This window comes from Triplophysa rosa, unplaced genomic scaffold (assembly GCF_024868665.1).
Source record: "Triplophysa rosa unplaced genomic scaffold, Trosa_1v2 scaffold34_ERROPOS727490, whole genome shotgun sequence".
Classification (NCBI taxonomy): domain Eukaryota; kingdom Metazoa; phylum Chordata; class Actinopteri; order Cypriniformes; family Nemacheilidae; genus Triplophysa; species Triplophysa rosa.
In genome coordinates, this window is record NW_026634356.1 from 37,193 (window position 1) to 53,672 (window position 16,480).

The following is a 16,480-nucleotide window of genomic DNA, read 5'->3' on the forward strand; positions in this document are numbered from 1 at the left end:
CAGGTCAATAGGCAGTAGTTGGAGGCATGGAAGAAGAACGAGAGTGACATGTGCACCGATCCAAAAGCGGGTCTGAAGTCACCATTCATGCAGCACACATCAGTGCAGCTCACTTAATGATGATGTGGATTCTAGTCTTGCCAGCTCTGAATGGGTTGACTGGATGGTGTTTGTCAACTCTTAAAGGGATACGTCACCCAAAAATTAAAATTCTGTTATTCCGTTAAATTCTGAAAATTGAGTTATTCCAATTCCAAGATAAACACAGAGAAAGAAATTTGGAAGAATGCATATAACCAGACAGATTTTTCCCCCCATTGACTACCATAGTAGGAAAAATTACTTTATGATTTTTTTGTTCTGTTTAACATTTAGAAGAATGTAGGACAGCAAACAGTTCTGGGGCAATTTTGACTACCTTTGTATTTTTCCTACTATGACAGTCAATTGGGGGCAAAATATGTTTGGTTACAAGCTCTCAACTTTATTTATATACCGCGTTTTACAATTTTCATTGTTACAAAGCAGCTGTACATGAGACATATTGACTATAAGCAAAACAATTAAAGTTATACCTGTAAAAACAAGGAAAAGGTGAAAACACAGAAGACAGACACACCCACATACAAAACACTCCACACACACAATATGCACACGTACATAAATAGACAAAGACACACACACGCACACATGCACAAACATGAACGGACGCTCAGACACACGGACGCACACACACACACACAAACACACACACACACACACACACACACACACACACACAGACACGCACGCACAGTGAAAGCACACATTTAAGATAAAGGAGAGAGAAACACAGGTCAATATTAATTAAGTAAAACTTTAAAATTATAATTCTAAAGCAGCCCCCCCAGCCAGGCAGATAGTACAAAACAGTATGCAAACGGTGGCGAGGAACCCAAAACTCCAATGGAGAAAAAAAAACCTCAGGAGAACCCAGGCCCAACCAGGGGATTCCAGTTCCCCTCTGGCAAAAGCTGCTGCCTCTGCACAAGCTCGACAGTGCTTGCACAACAAGGCTAAATAAAAATAAATAAACTTACTAATAAGGTAAATAATAGATTTAAGATAATTATTAATAATCTAATAGCATTTGAAATTTTGTAGTGAAGACGTGTCAAGTTGCCGCGTCCTTCTTTATACAGCTCTATCATCTCAGCTCTTGTCAGGTCGCCACTTCCCATTCTCCGCTCTACCATCAGGTCTGGGCATGAACTGCATCCTGCTCACTGTGGTAACCTTGGAACAATGAGACAAGACTGGCTGAGAGTAGAGTACTGTTCTGCACTCTTTGATGCAACAAGTACATCAGTTGTTGTTGGAAGTGTTCCTGGTTCCGGTTGATCTAACTAATGCAGCCTAAACCCTCAGAGGATTTATATTATGGAAGTGTAGTGTATGCAAGATTGAAAAGATGCGTCTTTAGTCTAGATTTAAACTGACAGAGTGTGTCTGCCTCCCAGACAGTGCAGGGAAGACTATTCCAAAGTTTAGGCGCTAGATAGGAAAAGGATCTACCACCTGCACTTGATTTTGAAATTCTAGGTATTACCAACTGACAGGACGCCTGAGAGTGTAATGCATGTGAAGAACTGTAATACAAGAGGAGTTCACTCAAGTACTGAGGAGCTAAACCATGTAGGGCCTTATAGGTAATAAGCAAGATTTTAAAGTTAACGCGATGCTTTATAGGTAACCAGTGCAAGGTTGACAGAACCGTGCACTGGTTATATGTTCATACCTTTTTGTACGTGTAAGAACTCGGCTGCTGCGTTTTGGACCAGTTGGAGTTTTTGTAATAAGCCTGCAGGACAACCACCTAACAGTGCATTACAGTAATCTACTCTTGATGTCATGAATTAACTTCTCTGCATCTGACAGTGACAGCATATGACGTAGTTTAGATATATTCTTAAAATAGAAAAACACAATTTTACAGGTGTTGGCGACTTGGCTCTCAAATGACAGATTATTGACTAGAACGCCAAGATTCTTAGCTGACGACGAGGGTTATATGGAACATCCATCAATAGTTAAGCATTATTCTTGGTTGTTACGTATGGCGGTTTTCAGTCCAATAAGTAACACTTCTGTTTTGTCCAAGTTCAGTAATAAAAAGTTGTTACTCATCCAGTTTTTTATATCGACTATGCATTCCATTATTCGATGGAACTGCTGTGTTTCATGAGGCTTCGAGGAAATTTAAAGTTGAGTATCATCAGCATAACAGTGAAAGCTAACTCCGTGTCGCTTTATTATATCTCCTAGAGGTAGCATGTATAATGCGAAGAGCAGAGGCCCTAAGACTGAGCCCTGTGGTACACCGTACTGGACTTGCGATTTGCGTGACACCTCATTGTTTATTGCTACAAATTGAAAACGGTCGGATAAATAAGATTTAAACCATTTCAAAGCTATTCCCTTAATGCCGACATAATTTTCGAGTCTATGTAGGAGTGTGCTGTGGTCAATGGTATCGAATGCAGCACTAAGGTCTAGCAGCACCAATAACGAGATACAACCTCGGTCAGACGCCAATAGCAGATCATTTGTAACTCTGATCAAAGCAGTCTCTGTACTGTGACATGCTCTAAATCCAGACTGGAATTCTTCATTGATGTCATTCCTTTGGAGGAAGGAGCATAATTGAGTTGAAACTACTTTTTCCAGAACTTTAGATATGAAAGGTAGATTCGATATAGGCGTGTAGTTCCCTAGTTCTCTAGGGTCGAGTTGGGTTTTTTTGACAAGAGGCCTTATAACAGCCACCTTATATGCTTTAGGCACATGTCCTAATGTCAGAGATGAGTTAATAATACTAAGAAGAGGATCTATAAAATAATAAGCATCTCTTTCAGTAGATTTGTAGGTATAGGGTCTAGCATGCATGTTGTTGATGTAGATGATCTAATGATTTTAGACAGTTCATCGTGATCTACGGTAGAAAATAATTGCAATTTCTCCTTAGGGGCACTGTAGTTATTTTGTTCAGCGGGTTTCACTTCTGGTTGCATTGTTATAATTTTTTCTCTAATATCTTAGATTTTATTTGTGAAGTAGTTCATAAATTCATCACTGTTATGCTGATATCCAGAATCTGAAGTCGCTGACGATTTATTTTTTGTTAATTTAGCCACTGTGTTAAATAAAAACCTAGTGTTGTGCTGGTTTTCTTCTATTAGTGATGAAAAAGTAGGCGGATCTAGACATTTTTAGGGCTTTCCTGTATTGTCAAATACTATCCTTCCATGCTGTATGAAATACCTCTAATTTAGTTTTCTTAAAGTTGCGCTCCATTTTTCGGGCCGCTTTCTTTAGAGCCTGAGTGTGTTCATTGTACCATGGTGTTGGGCTGCCATCAACGTTATTTCTCATGCTAGAGATTTGAGACAATTCAGGCAGATTATCGAGAAATGCATCTTTGGTAGTTGAAGTTATTGTTCTACCATATTTGTAACAATGAGTTTTATTTGCAGCCGTAGGCCAGTGAAGCAAGCATAATACCAGATAATGATCCGAAATGTCTTCACTCTGCTGAAGGATTTTAACGTCGTCCACATTTATACCGTAATACAGTATTAAATCTAAAGTATGATTACGAAGGTGAGTGGGTCCTGACACATGTTGACAAATTTTATGATCTGTTATCATATCGTTAACAAAAAGTGCTTTATTAGAGAGAGATCTAATATTTAGCAATCCGAGTCGTAACAGTTGATTATCTGTATTTTGTTCATGTTTAATTTGTTTAACGTTTATTAAATTACTTTCAAGAGGTTTACGCATTATTTTATGTTTGCTAATCCGGGGGACAGACACAGTCTCTATTTTATGATGTTTGGGAGAAGGGATTATTACATGTTGTACATTTAGTGTATTCTGCAACGTGAGACGGCAAGCAGACAGTTGGTTAAGCCATTCTGTCTGCTCCCTGACCTGGGCCCCAGTGAGTCAAGCTTTAACCTTTTTTCAGACTTTGTGCCATATTTCTAGACAGGATGGAAGCCCCCGCCCAGGAGGGATGGAGACCATCTCGTTTCAACAGGTCAGGTCTGCCCTCAAAACTCTTCCAGTTATTTATAAAAACTATATCATTCTGCAGTCACCACTCAGACAACCAGCCATTTAGTGATGATAATCTGCTATAAATCTCATCACCACAATAAGCAGTGAGGGGGCCAGAGAATATTACAGTGTCTGACATAATGCTTGCGAGCTCACACACCTCTTTAATATTATCTTTTGTGATCTCCGATTGACGGAGTTGAACATCATTTGTGCCGACGTGAATAACAATCTTACTGAATTTACGATTAGCCTTAGCCAGCACATTTAAATTTGACATGATGTCAGTTGCTTTCGATTTCAACATGGTGGCGGTTTGAAATCAGTCTTTAGAGTTGTATCATATACAGTACTGTAAGTATTGCTACAATCCTACATAATGCACCATAATAGTTACTTTGTCAGCTGAACCTTTGTCATAGGCAACAATTGGCACATTTAAGAATAGTTATACATTGTTTCCTTATAAACTCAATTTTGTTACATCTGTGGAAAAAGTATGTGATGAACTTGTTTTTAAGTGTGAAGTCATTGCTAGAAACTTTGAGACCCACACACTGTTTGAGTATAACACAATTATGTTAAGTAATTTTGCCCAAAAGTTTTTGTTTATTCTTGAAGTTTAGATGGCGTTAACAGAATTTTAGTTCTATAGTTTAGTACAAAGTACATTGCGCAGAGCTGTGTGGGATACATTGATTCAAATATCATGTTTAGATTTGTTTTTCGTGAACGACAGAATGGACATGCAGTTTAAAACGGTTTGTGTATTCCAAATGCAAATTAAACTCATGACCTTGTGATTACTATCCATACTGAGCCACTTCTTTTTTTTGAGTCATTTACTCAATACAAAGTTCCTTCAGCATTGGAATTTTTTATAATCAACCATGACTATTGTTCCATTCTCACAAATCAAAGCCTGACATTCTTCACTACCTCACACATACCTGCCGCAACCCATGCGAGATCTACCGTTGCCGTTGTGGTGTTTCTCAGCGTCATACACTATGTATTAGAGCAACCGGCGAAACTATGAAAGCCACCACTTCTGAGAAACCACCTCACCCGTCGCACTGTCAAGGGTTAAGATGTACTTTGTCTGAAGCAATATTCAGTGGATCTCTGGCCTGGATTTCTCAGCAGGCCTTGCTAATGACTTGTAGCCTACAAATTCCTTGCACTCTCAGGTGGCTTCCTTCGAGCCTGGCTCTGCATCATGATAAAAAGCCGGAGATAAAATAACCTGACAGTTGCAACTCATTGCAAGGAGCAAGGAGTACCCCAGCAGCTGAGACCCTGGAGCCCCAGTTGCTCTTTCTTTCTTCCCCCTCTTCTCCTTCACACACACAGACTCTCTCTTCTTTCTTTCCTTTGTGTTTTTTAGACACACTGCTCAATTACTGCTGCAAGTAATTTGCAAATGCAGTCAGTCCACCAGCTGGTGGCCGGAGATGAAGTGTAGAAGCCTGGTCGTGTTTGAGCATGTATGGTGCTGTTGAAGGAAAAGCAAGATGCACAACAACTGTTTCTTAATTAAAGCCCATTTTATTTCGGTCCATTAGGCAGACAGAACCCACCCCTGTCTTACGCTTTCGCACATGACAACTCCAGATCAATACCCTCCTGACTTTCTTCATGATCGCCAAAGAGGAGATTCTAGACATATGCAGCATGAATCCTGTGGTTTTAATAGACTCTGTTCACACATAAATATAGCCGAACAGGTTTGAATTGTGGTTAAACGGATAGTTCACCCCCCAAAAAAAACATTCTGTCAAATTTTTTGTACCATTATGTCATTCAATAGAAGTCAAGGTCAAGGTTGATTGGTAACCATATTTGTTTAAAATATCTTGTGTTTTCCGAAGTGTTGAACAGAATGTTAGTAACATGTTACGCTAGCATTCCCCCTGTTTAAAATGATGTAAAAGTTTTGTAAATGACCACTTGTAGAGCAAGTCATTTGCGTCTTAAACAGAACTTTACCCAGTTTCTCATAGTTTGTAGTTAATCAGAGCCAAAGATTTAAACAACATGCATTTTAACATTTTGCTTTGCATTTATTTAGATTTTCATAAATCCATTAAGTAATCCATTAATACATTTGAGAAAGAAAAAATTTATAAAAATGGCCTATAGACTGTAACTTAAAGGGATAGTTCACCCAAAAATGATATCATCCCCCACTGACTCTCATAGTATTTTGTCACGGAAAACACTAGGGAAGAACCCAGATGCAGGCAGGCAAGGGAGATGAGGGCTTAACAGACAAGACTTTAATAACACAAAACAGGGCAAAACAAAAGACCCGCGATGGGGTACAAAACTGGGACGAGAAATGAATAAAGATAAATCACCACACGAAGACTCACTGAACACTAGACTAATAAACACTAGACGGAGACTAAACTAACACTTACTATAAAAGATGAATGGCAACAGGAACAGTCAGCAACAGGAACAGTCAAAAACAGGAACAGTCAAAAACAGGAAACATCAGAACACAGACGCACAGGTACAGGTACAGGTTGTTAAGCATATTTTATAATATGAGTAGCAAAGCCATGTTAAATAGTCAAAGCAGTGATGTCATGTGCCTGCGATGTCATGTGCCTGCGCGCACGAGGAAGTTAATGTGAGCATGCGCAGTATAAGAAATAAAGAAGAGAAGCATTGTTGTGTTCCCCGACAAGAGAGAAGGTGGCGGTCTGTGGTTGTTTTTTTTCCGTGAATATTAGCTATAGCAAGTGTTAGTTAACCACTTAGGTGACTGTGATAACGATAGACTGCTGCAGAAATGTCTAATGCTACACAGGTACAGGTACATTTACAGGTACAGGTACAGGTACAGGTACAGTAATACACATCGAACGCACACCATACACAATGACCGAACACAGGACAATGAAACATGAGGGTACACCCAAAAAAATGATTCTTGTCAGTAATTCATATTAGGCAAATAATTTAAATAAAATATATTTAAAAAAGTATAAAGTACATATTATTCTTTTGATTTACGTTTACACGACATGAATATAATGCATTCAAGATCAATGTGATGAAATTACATACACTTTACTTGATTCGTTGCCGTAAGGCGCAAATGTAGATGCTGCGCATGCGCCTTAGAGTAAAAATGACTGATTGCGGAAGCACGTTGTTGAGCAGGTTTCTTTTGGAGGGAAGTTGAGCTGTCGAAAGCACGTTGCTTACTCGGCATATTACGAAAGGTAGGATATCTTTAAAAAAATTTAGGCTTCAACAACTGTCTAAATGATAAAAGCTTTGCCTAATAAGAGACATCGTTTTGCCATCACTGTACTTCACACGAATTAAAATAATAGTTTTGCCATCACATAAATTACTTTATGCGAATAAACTTGATGTTTTCCTTCTTCTGGTTTAAAACGAGTGTTCTTTTTAATACGTGTTGTCGATTGACTGTTTGCATTTTGCATCTAACAGATTACGCATGCATGCATGATTTAAAAAAATACCGAAAATAACAGCTTCATTATGTCGACATTCATTGGCATTATGGCAAAACGTTGGAATAACACGATAAATCGATCGTATATAAGTATGCTATATTCTTTACACTTAATGCAGAAACATTCCACAAACACATCTAATCAAGCATTTATACGTTATCCACCTGCACACGTGTAAATGATGTCAATGAAATGGAACATGCATGCAGAGTTATAATTGCTTTACACAAAGTCTAACTAAATGTCATCTTTACTATTTCAGAGACCTCTAAAAATTATATTTTCCAGCGTATTTTTAAGTCTGGTTTGAGAAAATCATTCAATTAAGGTATGTGTGTTTTTTTGTAATTAATTGTAATTGTAATTCAGTGTGTTGATTTCAGTTGATGTATTGATGTATTTTTGTACTTGCAGGCGAGTTCTGGGAATGTGGCAAAAAGTCTGTGGCACAGAGCTAACTGATGCTTATCCACTGTATGATTATATGGTAGGAGGACGACCAATGGTTACCCTGAAGACGAATGGTAACCCTGAAGAGGCACATTCTCCTATAAGGTAAAGCGTTTATGTGCTAGCGTTTAAGTGTTTATTTAGTACAGTAACAATGGAAAAACTGTGTTCATTTCTTTTTCAACTTTGTTCCCTCTCTTTTAGAAAAGAAAAGAAAAATGTCAAGTCCAGTGATTATGAGGATTGTTTTTGGTGGGCAGGATGATGCAAGAAAACTTGTACTCAAGAAAGGAATCCCAATGTCTGTCGATGACTTTGTCCATGACATAATCACAGTTTTTGGGGTGAAGCAAAAGTTCAGGCTGCAGTACAAAGATAAGGACTTTGGAAATGAATATGTGAATCTCATGTCTACCAGTGAAATTGAAGACCGGGATACCCTGAAACTGATTTTTCTATTGACCGAAGACTCTAATTCCAGCATGCAAGAGACTGAGCCTGCTTTACCTTACTGCTCCACCACACCTTCACCCAGTGGATTTAGTACAGCTACCTGTGATACTGCTGACGTGAGAGATGTAAGCCCCTCTTCTATTGACCCAGCCCAAGAAGTCAACTTGTATGATGACTCGGTATGCAGCAGTGCTGATACTGTCGTAGTTTTGTCAAGAACCTGTTCTTGGCCTTTTTTTAGTTCTTATGTTCTGGTAATATTCTGCTTTGTTGTGTCAAAACAGAGTAAGGAAACTTTGCTACTGCACCTAAAATAAGACCGCCTTGAAGGGTTGGCTCAGGAAATCTTTAGGTATGTTGCATACCTAACTAAGAGCTTGTTTAGGCAGATAAAGCAGCAAGTTTAAATGTTAAAAATGTGTTACTGTAAACTGTTAAGTTAGAAATGTGTTCCTTTTTATTTTTTATATATATTTGTACATTTTATGTTCTTTAAGTGACTTGATTGTTTATTGAAATACACTGTACTGAGCAGGGATAACTTAGTTACCTTGAAAATGGTAAAAGATTTTTTTTGGGGGGAAATTCTGTGAGTTCGGGTTGGAAAAACACAGTACTGTGGACTTTATGCTTGTCTGGTCTCTTATGTTCTCAGCTTTGTTCATTTTAGCATCTGAACATGGTTGTTGTGAGAGAGACTGGGTTACCAGGTATTAAGATGGATGTTACTTTGACTCATGGAGAAATTGCAACAATAAATGCTTGTTAATTAAATTATGTTTTTGACCATTTATTTAATAGTATTAAATATGTATAATAGTTATATAAAGCAAGTAACAAGAAGTTATTTAAAAAGAGTAAAGATTATGCATAACACAATCTTAAATCGCACTTTATTTGTTCACATAAAATTTATTTAATTTGTTCACGTAAACTGAACGTGATTGTAAAGCTTAAACAAAAATGTAACATTTTACGTTGGATTTATGTGACTAAATTGGATGGAAAATTGACATGTAATTGAAATACATAAGTTTTAACTTTTGGGGTTAAATATTTTTTTGAGTGTATTATATAGGGAGACAGACAAAGGATAATTAGCAAGGGGCAGGTGACAAAGGATAATTAGCAAGGGGCAGGTGTGGGTAATGAAACACTCAGGGAAAGTTAACAAGGAAACGAGATGGCGGGAACAAAGACACGGACCGGAGAGAAAGAGTATGGAAGGCCGAAAGGACAATAATCTCTCTCTCCACATAAAACCTAAGGCTTTGTCATGGCACTGCTCCAAGACCAAGAATAAACATGACATGAAGAAGCAGAGTCATGACAGTATTCATTTTCCCTACTATGGCGGTAAATGGGGGATGAGATCTGTTTGGTTACTGACATTCTTCCAAATATCTTCCTTTGTGTTCAACAGAACAAATAAATGTATACAGGTTTGGAACAACCTGAGGGTGAGTACATGATGACAGAATTTTCATTTTTGGCTAAAATATCCCTTTAAAGAAAAATGCCTATGTTCTTAATTTTATTATTAATAATGAGACTCAGCAACAGTTTCAACATAGATACATACAGTACACACATACCCACATACTGTCAAGCTGTCACTGGGACTGTAGGTCCTTCAAGTACCATTTGGTACCGTGTACCTTTGGAAGTACTAATATACTCTCTTTCGGAGCATAGAACAGTGTGTGTACCTTTTTCTGACAGTGTATACAAAGTTATTCATACATAAATACAAAGTTAAGATTGTAAGTGTATAATCTCACCGATACACACAGGACCTAAAGCCTTTATTTCAATTTTTACCATCACAATATTTTGATTTAAATGTCATGTGAGCACCCACTGATACAAGCTTTGCACTGTAATTTGCTTAGGATAAAAGTGTATTCCAAATGCATGTATTAATCAGTGTCAAGGTAAATATCCATTTATTTGTATATTTCAAAACCAGCTATCATTATTTAATCATATCCATACACACCCTCCTTATTAGTGTTAGGAGCCTGTTAGCTGGTGGCTCCAAGCCCAGAGAGAGAGAGAGAGCTGGCAGATGGCCCACTCACAAGACTGTCGTGGGGGTTGACTCGATGGAGCTGCCCTGCCCCCCCTCCAGCAGTACCACTTTAAGGGTCAGTGCTTTTCTGAAGAGTTAACATGCCACCTCATCTGACATTCATGTGTCCTGTGTTGTTCTCCTGTTGCTCTCCACCTCTCTTACCTTTTGGCCACCTGTCAGCGTTCTTTCTGATTCACGTTCCTTTGAAACACATTTTCAATTCCTGATGTGATTTCTTCGCAATGCTTACAGATCCAGCGCTTGGCTTTACATGATGCCAGTATCTACCTCCTAATTTCACTTAATTGAATTAAACAGCCATGTCCTTGTATTTTAATGCAAATACCATATCGCCTGTGCTAAGTGACCACAGCAGCTGCAAAGCTGCTAATTAGAGTAGCTGCAAAGCAAATGCGCTAAGGCAAATATTTAGCTAATTATCCATTTTTAATGCCTTTTTCCAACACCGTGCCCTCTCCGAAGGTCCAGCAGATGCTATTAAATTTCACCCCATAGATACACAGTTATGACATGTAATAACTACATGAATATAAAAGAGATTAATTATTTAGAAGGAGCTAACAAATTAGGGCCATCATTAAAAAAGAGGAAAGAGACAGAAGGAATAAAGGATCAGCCTCATACCATTTGCATTAAACTCCAAATCCAAGGTAATACTGGGCTCGGTCGCTCCTTCGTTTCCCCACGATAAAGAATTACTGCATTAATTCTGCAAAGTGAACTTATTGCGCCTATTCGTTTCAGGGTTCCCTGGAGCATTCAAAGGCCGCACAATGATAACTGCATTTCTGGGGACAATAACTCTCATATCCGTTCTCACATCAGACCCATTTTTACATCAACCAAAAAGGAGCTGTGGATGGTAGAAGAGGGAGTTATTGAGTCTGTCTAGGTGACTGTTTTTTCCTGTTTGAGCAATAGAGCGGTTGAGCATATGAGCACACGTATTTCTTTAAGTATTTCCCCTGAGGGACTAAAGGCTACTTATCTGTTATTGTTATGATGTTTGTACACACTGACCTCTCACAGCAGGAATCAGCTTCTTTGTTTTTGAGTTAACATAAATGTTTTGTTTTTACCAAGCAATCCTTAAAATATGGTCATAAGTGCGAAAATGTCCTCATGAGGACTGGATTGATGTTATGCGTCTGTGGATGTGTCATGCTTTGATAGTTACAACCTCATCTGCATAAAAGCCATCACAACAAGTATACAAGCATCTTAATGTTCTGGTTTGTAAATGTTGTCAGAGAAAAGCATCTTATACACCTTTAAATGCTAACATGAAAGTAAACTCAATCCCCCATGTGTAAACATCACCCAAGATGATTTAAAAGAGCAGAGGTATCTTGTGAAAAACACCCTGTTAACTGCGTGCATCGCTGGAGGCACCATCTCAAAAGTGTGATGTTGTAATTTTCCTCCCCACGGTTTAGAATTTCAATTTGAATTATGATGAAAAGGATCATTCAAGGTACACGCGTGCAGTTGCTGTTTAACCCCAGGTTTCCTCGACTTGCGTTCTCTTTTGAGACCTGCCAAGTGAATTGACACAGTGCTTTATACTTTCGGAAGCCTTTTGGGAGGAAACCTGTGCCAGGATTGAAAAAGCATTTTCCCCAAGGATATGCATGCAAGTGGGTGAAAAACATCAAGAGGCTATCATTTGAACATTGAGATCCCAGGCCTTTGTGGATTTGATGTCAAATGGCATTGTGGATTTGATGTCAGAAAGCTGAGCTGGTGTTGGTGCAAATCCACAGTACACAGATCAGTTAGTACTTCATAGAGCGTTTTAAAGTGCGTTTAACCCTGGGTTATCTTTTGTTTTGACCTTGCTTTTACGTTTGTGATTTTAAAAAGGGCTTGGCACTGTTCTAGAGCAGAATGGGCACCTTTTTGGCAGGGCTAATGGTGGAAACACTCTGCGTAACAATGCAATCATATAGTGTAACAGACAACCTATTGTGAATTGTGTCAGTGATTACCTGATTAAATATTCATGCACTTTGTAACCTTCCCGAAACATTAACGTCTGAAAGAAATGCCATATTATCTGGGTGAAGCTTGGACTAATATGATGTGTTTTCAACAGATAAACAAGCAGTTATTGTGTTGCAAGCTATAGACAGTTTCAGCGGCAAGAACATAAACAAATGTATTGTGGCCCAAACTTAACTTCCGGTAAATCTCCGCAAAGAACTCCACTGTTGAGTAGTTTTAATGTAATTAATATAATTAATGTAAAATAAAATATTACTAATTAAATCTAAACTAAAAATTTTTTTAACCAACCACAGACCGGAAGAACTTCGGGCCAGGCATGTACAGTATGTCTGATGAAACCGTCAATATTTATTACGTAAATATGCAAATAAAGAATTTAATTTAATGTCAATACAATTATTCATGCAAGAGTTCATGGTGCATTAATGTTTGATTTTTATTCGTAAATAGATGAGCTAATTTTAATAAATGCTGAAGTAATGTTGATTGTTAGTTCATGCTAGCTAATGCATAAAATGTTACAGATAAAACAAGGTAATCCAGGTTTATGTTTACTAAGGGTTTTACACTGGATTAACAATTTCAAGTGTAAATGACCTTAAAAGTTTTATTTTTAACTGAACATTTTTTATTTAATATCTCTTTTACAGTAGTTCCAGATATGATCTATGAAGACAAATGGTATCTAAGAGTGGTAGGAAGTTGGGAACAGTGGTGTTGACTTCTTAATAACACAAAAATTGCAAGAGTCCTTTATGGCACCGTCATACAAAGTCATTCCGTGCAGTGTGTGTTAAATCTGTGACCTTTCAGTGCTTTAGCTAGAAGAAAACCAGTCGTGTACCTTCAGGCATTTTCGTAATGTCATCCCACGGTAGTCCCTGTTAAAAGCAATGACTCTTGTGAACATTAAGAAGAGGGTGTTTGAACACATATCTCTACAGATTTTGCGTGAGCTCACCAAAACAACAAAAGGACTCCCCGAAGCAGCCTTAGGACATGCTTTCTTATTTCAACACAGTATGCACGTCACTACAAGTTATTGACTTCCTCTGTATGTCTTGGAGCGTAGCTCTCTCAGAAGACTGGAAGAATGGAATCAAGTGTTTGGTATCCTCTGTGATAATAGCTTTATTACTGTTTAAGAGCTTGTAAATGCCATGTCAGTGGGCACCAATGGGAGTCCATGCATCTGCCTCACTATTGAATTAGGTGAAATAATACAGTGCTTTGTTATTTACTGTCAGGTTAATAAAAAGGTCTGTCATTCCCTTATCAACAAATACATCCCTTTACAACATTTCAGTTGGCACGATTTCATGGCAATTCCTAACTCTTTTACAAGGTGGCATGAATTTGTATGATCTCATTCAGACGTATTTTGTACACTCTTTTGCGTCTGTGACAGTTTGGCATGATTCACTTTATGCCAATTCATATGAATTAGCCACCTTGTATAAATATATGAATTCCTGTGAGATCAGGCTTTTTTCAGATGACATAAAGAGCTTTTAGTAGTAAAATAAAATAAAAATACATTTTAAAAGTATCTTTTTAAAACACATATACATCTTAAATGGACTCATAAGGGATATATTAATGAGACCAAAAAATAAAAAAACTACATATACACAAGGTCGTCTCCGTAACCAAGTCAAAATCTTCATTGCTGTGGGGCACCAGAGACAGAACTTTTTGTTTTAGTAGGCTGCCCATCAAATAAGCATAATTACTATCAGAATTCACATGCCGTTCATTGACTCCTGAAGGCAATCGGCTACACTCGAATTAGCAACTACGATAAATCACCATTAATTAGCTAATAAAAGCCAGCAGGTGGTTGGGAGCCCACAGCCATTCCCTGGTTGTTTGAATTATGTATATTACATTGTTGCGGCAGTGATGAAGTAAATGAGAGTGCAGGAATAACAGACAGGAGTCTTTGAGGCCCTCGTGAATGAAAAGGGTGATATTACCTGATTCTAAATCTCCCCGAATTCCCCGAATCCCACCCAGAGGACTACAAGTGCCTTTGACCCCTGCTCAAATAATGAAGTCAGCTGGGCTTTCAGGCACTAAGAATATTTGAGCAGTCATTATGTGCACTGATTCTGAAACCTTTAAAGTAAATCACCACCACGAGTGACAAAGACATGTTAATTTCACGATTCTATAATGAAAGCCAATTCTAACCTTATTCGATACAATTGATTATTGAATACGCAGGGCTGTATAATGTTTGATTATAATAATGCACCCCCAAATGTATATTGGTTACTTCTAAAAAAGGTACAAATAAACCAAATAAATTTTAAATATTTATAAATATATTATTATTTAGATTTTGGAAAAATCAACAATTATTGGCAAAAAATATTTTGATCTTTCAGTCAGTCAAATCAATATTTATTTTCCTCAAACCGCTTATTTATTTATTCAATTTTTGGATACACAAATTAGTTATCATCAAAATGGTGATCACTGGTTGTCAAGTTCATTTGCATTTAAGCTTGATTTAAGGAGGTTAGAATTTAAACTTGAGTCCACTTGCATGCTAAACTAAGACTTTACCACTCAAACAAATCTAACAATTATTCTTAACCACATTTCTATTTGGTCATGTTTATCTCGACTGGCCTCTAAGTGAACCGGGACTAAAGACCTGGGTCTTCAAGACCCAGACCACGGGTTCAATCTTTGTGTTGCTTTGTGTAGACGTTAAATAACATAACAGTGCAAAAGACAAAGTCACATGCGTGTATATCCTTACATTGATATTAAAAATATAGAAGATATTATCATTACCTCTTCCTTACCAGTGTATAGTGCATTATTTTCACCATGAAGCAATGAGGCAGAATTGTAAACTGTCGTGTCTTTGAGGTGGCTTGCTACCATGCCATTTTCTTCCCGTAACAACTTTTTCCTCTCTTCATTTTTCTTCCTCAGAAAATGGGTCCTTTTCTTGGGGACCCATGTCCTCAGGCACTTGCTTGGCACAGAGTAAAAGAAGTGGCGACATACGTTCGTGTAAGTGGGCCATAGTAGCAGATGGGACACTGATTGCTCTGTTGTTTACAGCTGTTTGTGTCCCTTCATGTGACTCAAACTAGCAGCAAAACAAGGCAATGTTGCACCCTGGTGCAAAAATTATTTGTGGCCACCATTATGAAGTGGGCCAAGTGCTCCAAACAGTAATGGACCTTGGCTAATCTTTTACATTTGAACATTGCAAGTATTGCTGCTGATATAATTACAGAATAATGGTTTTAAAGTGACACATAATATTCAAAACCCATCATGCCATTTCTTAATCATTTTTCTAATGTGTGACCAAATATTTCAAATGTTTATTGTGACTCATTTTAAGGGCATACATGCTGTAAAATCATAATAACTGTGAATTACTTTTCAATATGTCATGATACCACAGAAATCTTCTTGACTACAGCTCTGGAGCAGTATAGCGCTGATGGCCCACGGCCATCCGTTGATGTATTTCTAACAGTAATGAACCTTTTACAAAGACACTTTGGAGACTTTACACTCCTCCAAGGACATAATTCAGTATAAAACACTTCATTGTTAAAATATCAGGACACTCAGTTCAGTTTTTCCCCCAAAATGATTCCTTGTCATCTCAGTTTGCGGCAGAATACTGACGTCTTAATATGTTATATGACACATGTAATCAATTCCAATGTGTTAGTTGGTGGATCTGAATTGTTTTGCTTAAATGACAATAATATGAGATTAGCTGGGTAGTGTTCTTTTTAAACATGCTTTATACATCATCAAAAGGGTAAAATAATATTTATAAATGAGACTGCTTCATTATTGTGCTTCCTGCTTTAACCACAAGGGGCAAATCCTTAGA

General features: G+C 37.7%; 1 long non-coding RNA gene across 1 annotated transcript; it reads left to right on the top strand.

The window, feature by feature from the left end:
* The first annotated feature begins 6,810 nt into the window (after nt 1–6,810).
* LOC130550518 (uncharacterized) lies at nt 6,811–9,258 on the top strand. The gene is made up of 4 exons (XR_008962441.1): nt 6,811–7,337; nt 7,861–7,926; nt 8,013–8,153; nt 8,253–9,258. It is a non-coding gene; the product is annotated as an uncharacterized LOC130550518 (long non-coding RNA).
* Nucleotides 9,259–16,480: the final 7,222 nt, after the last annotated feature.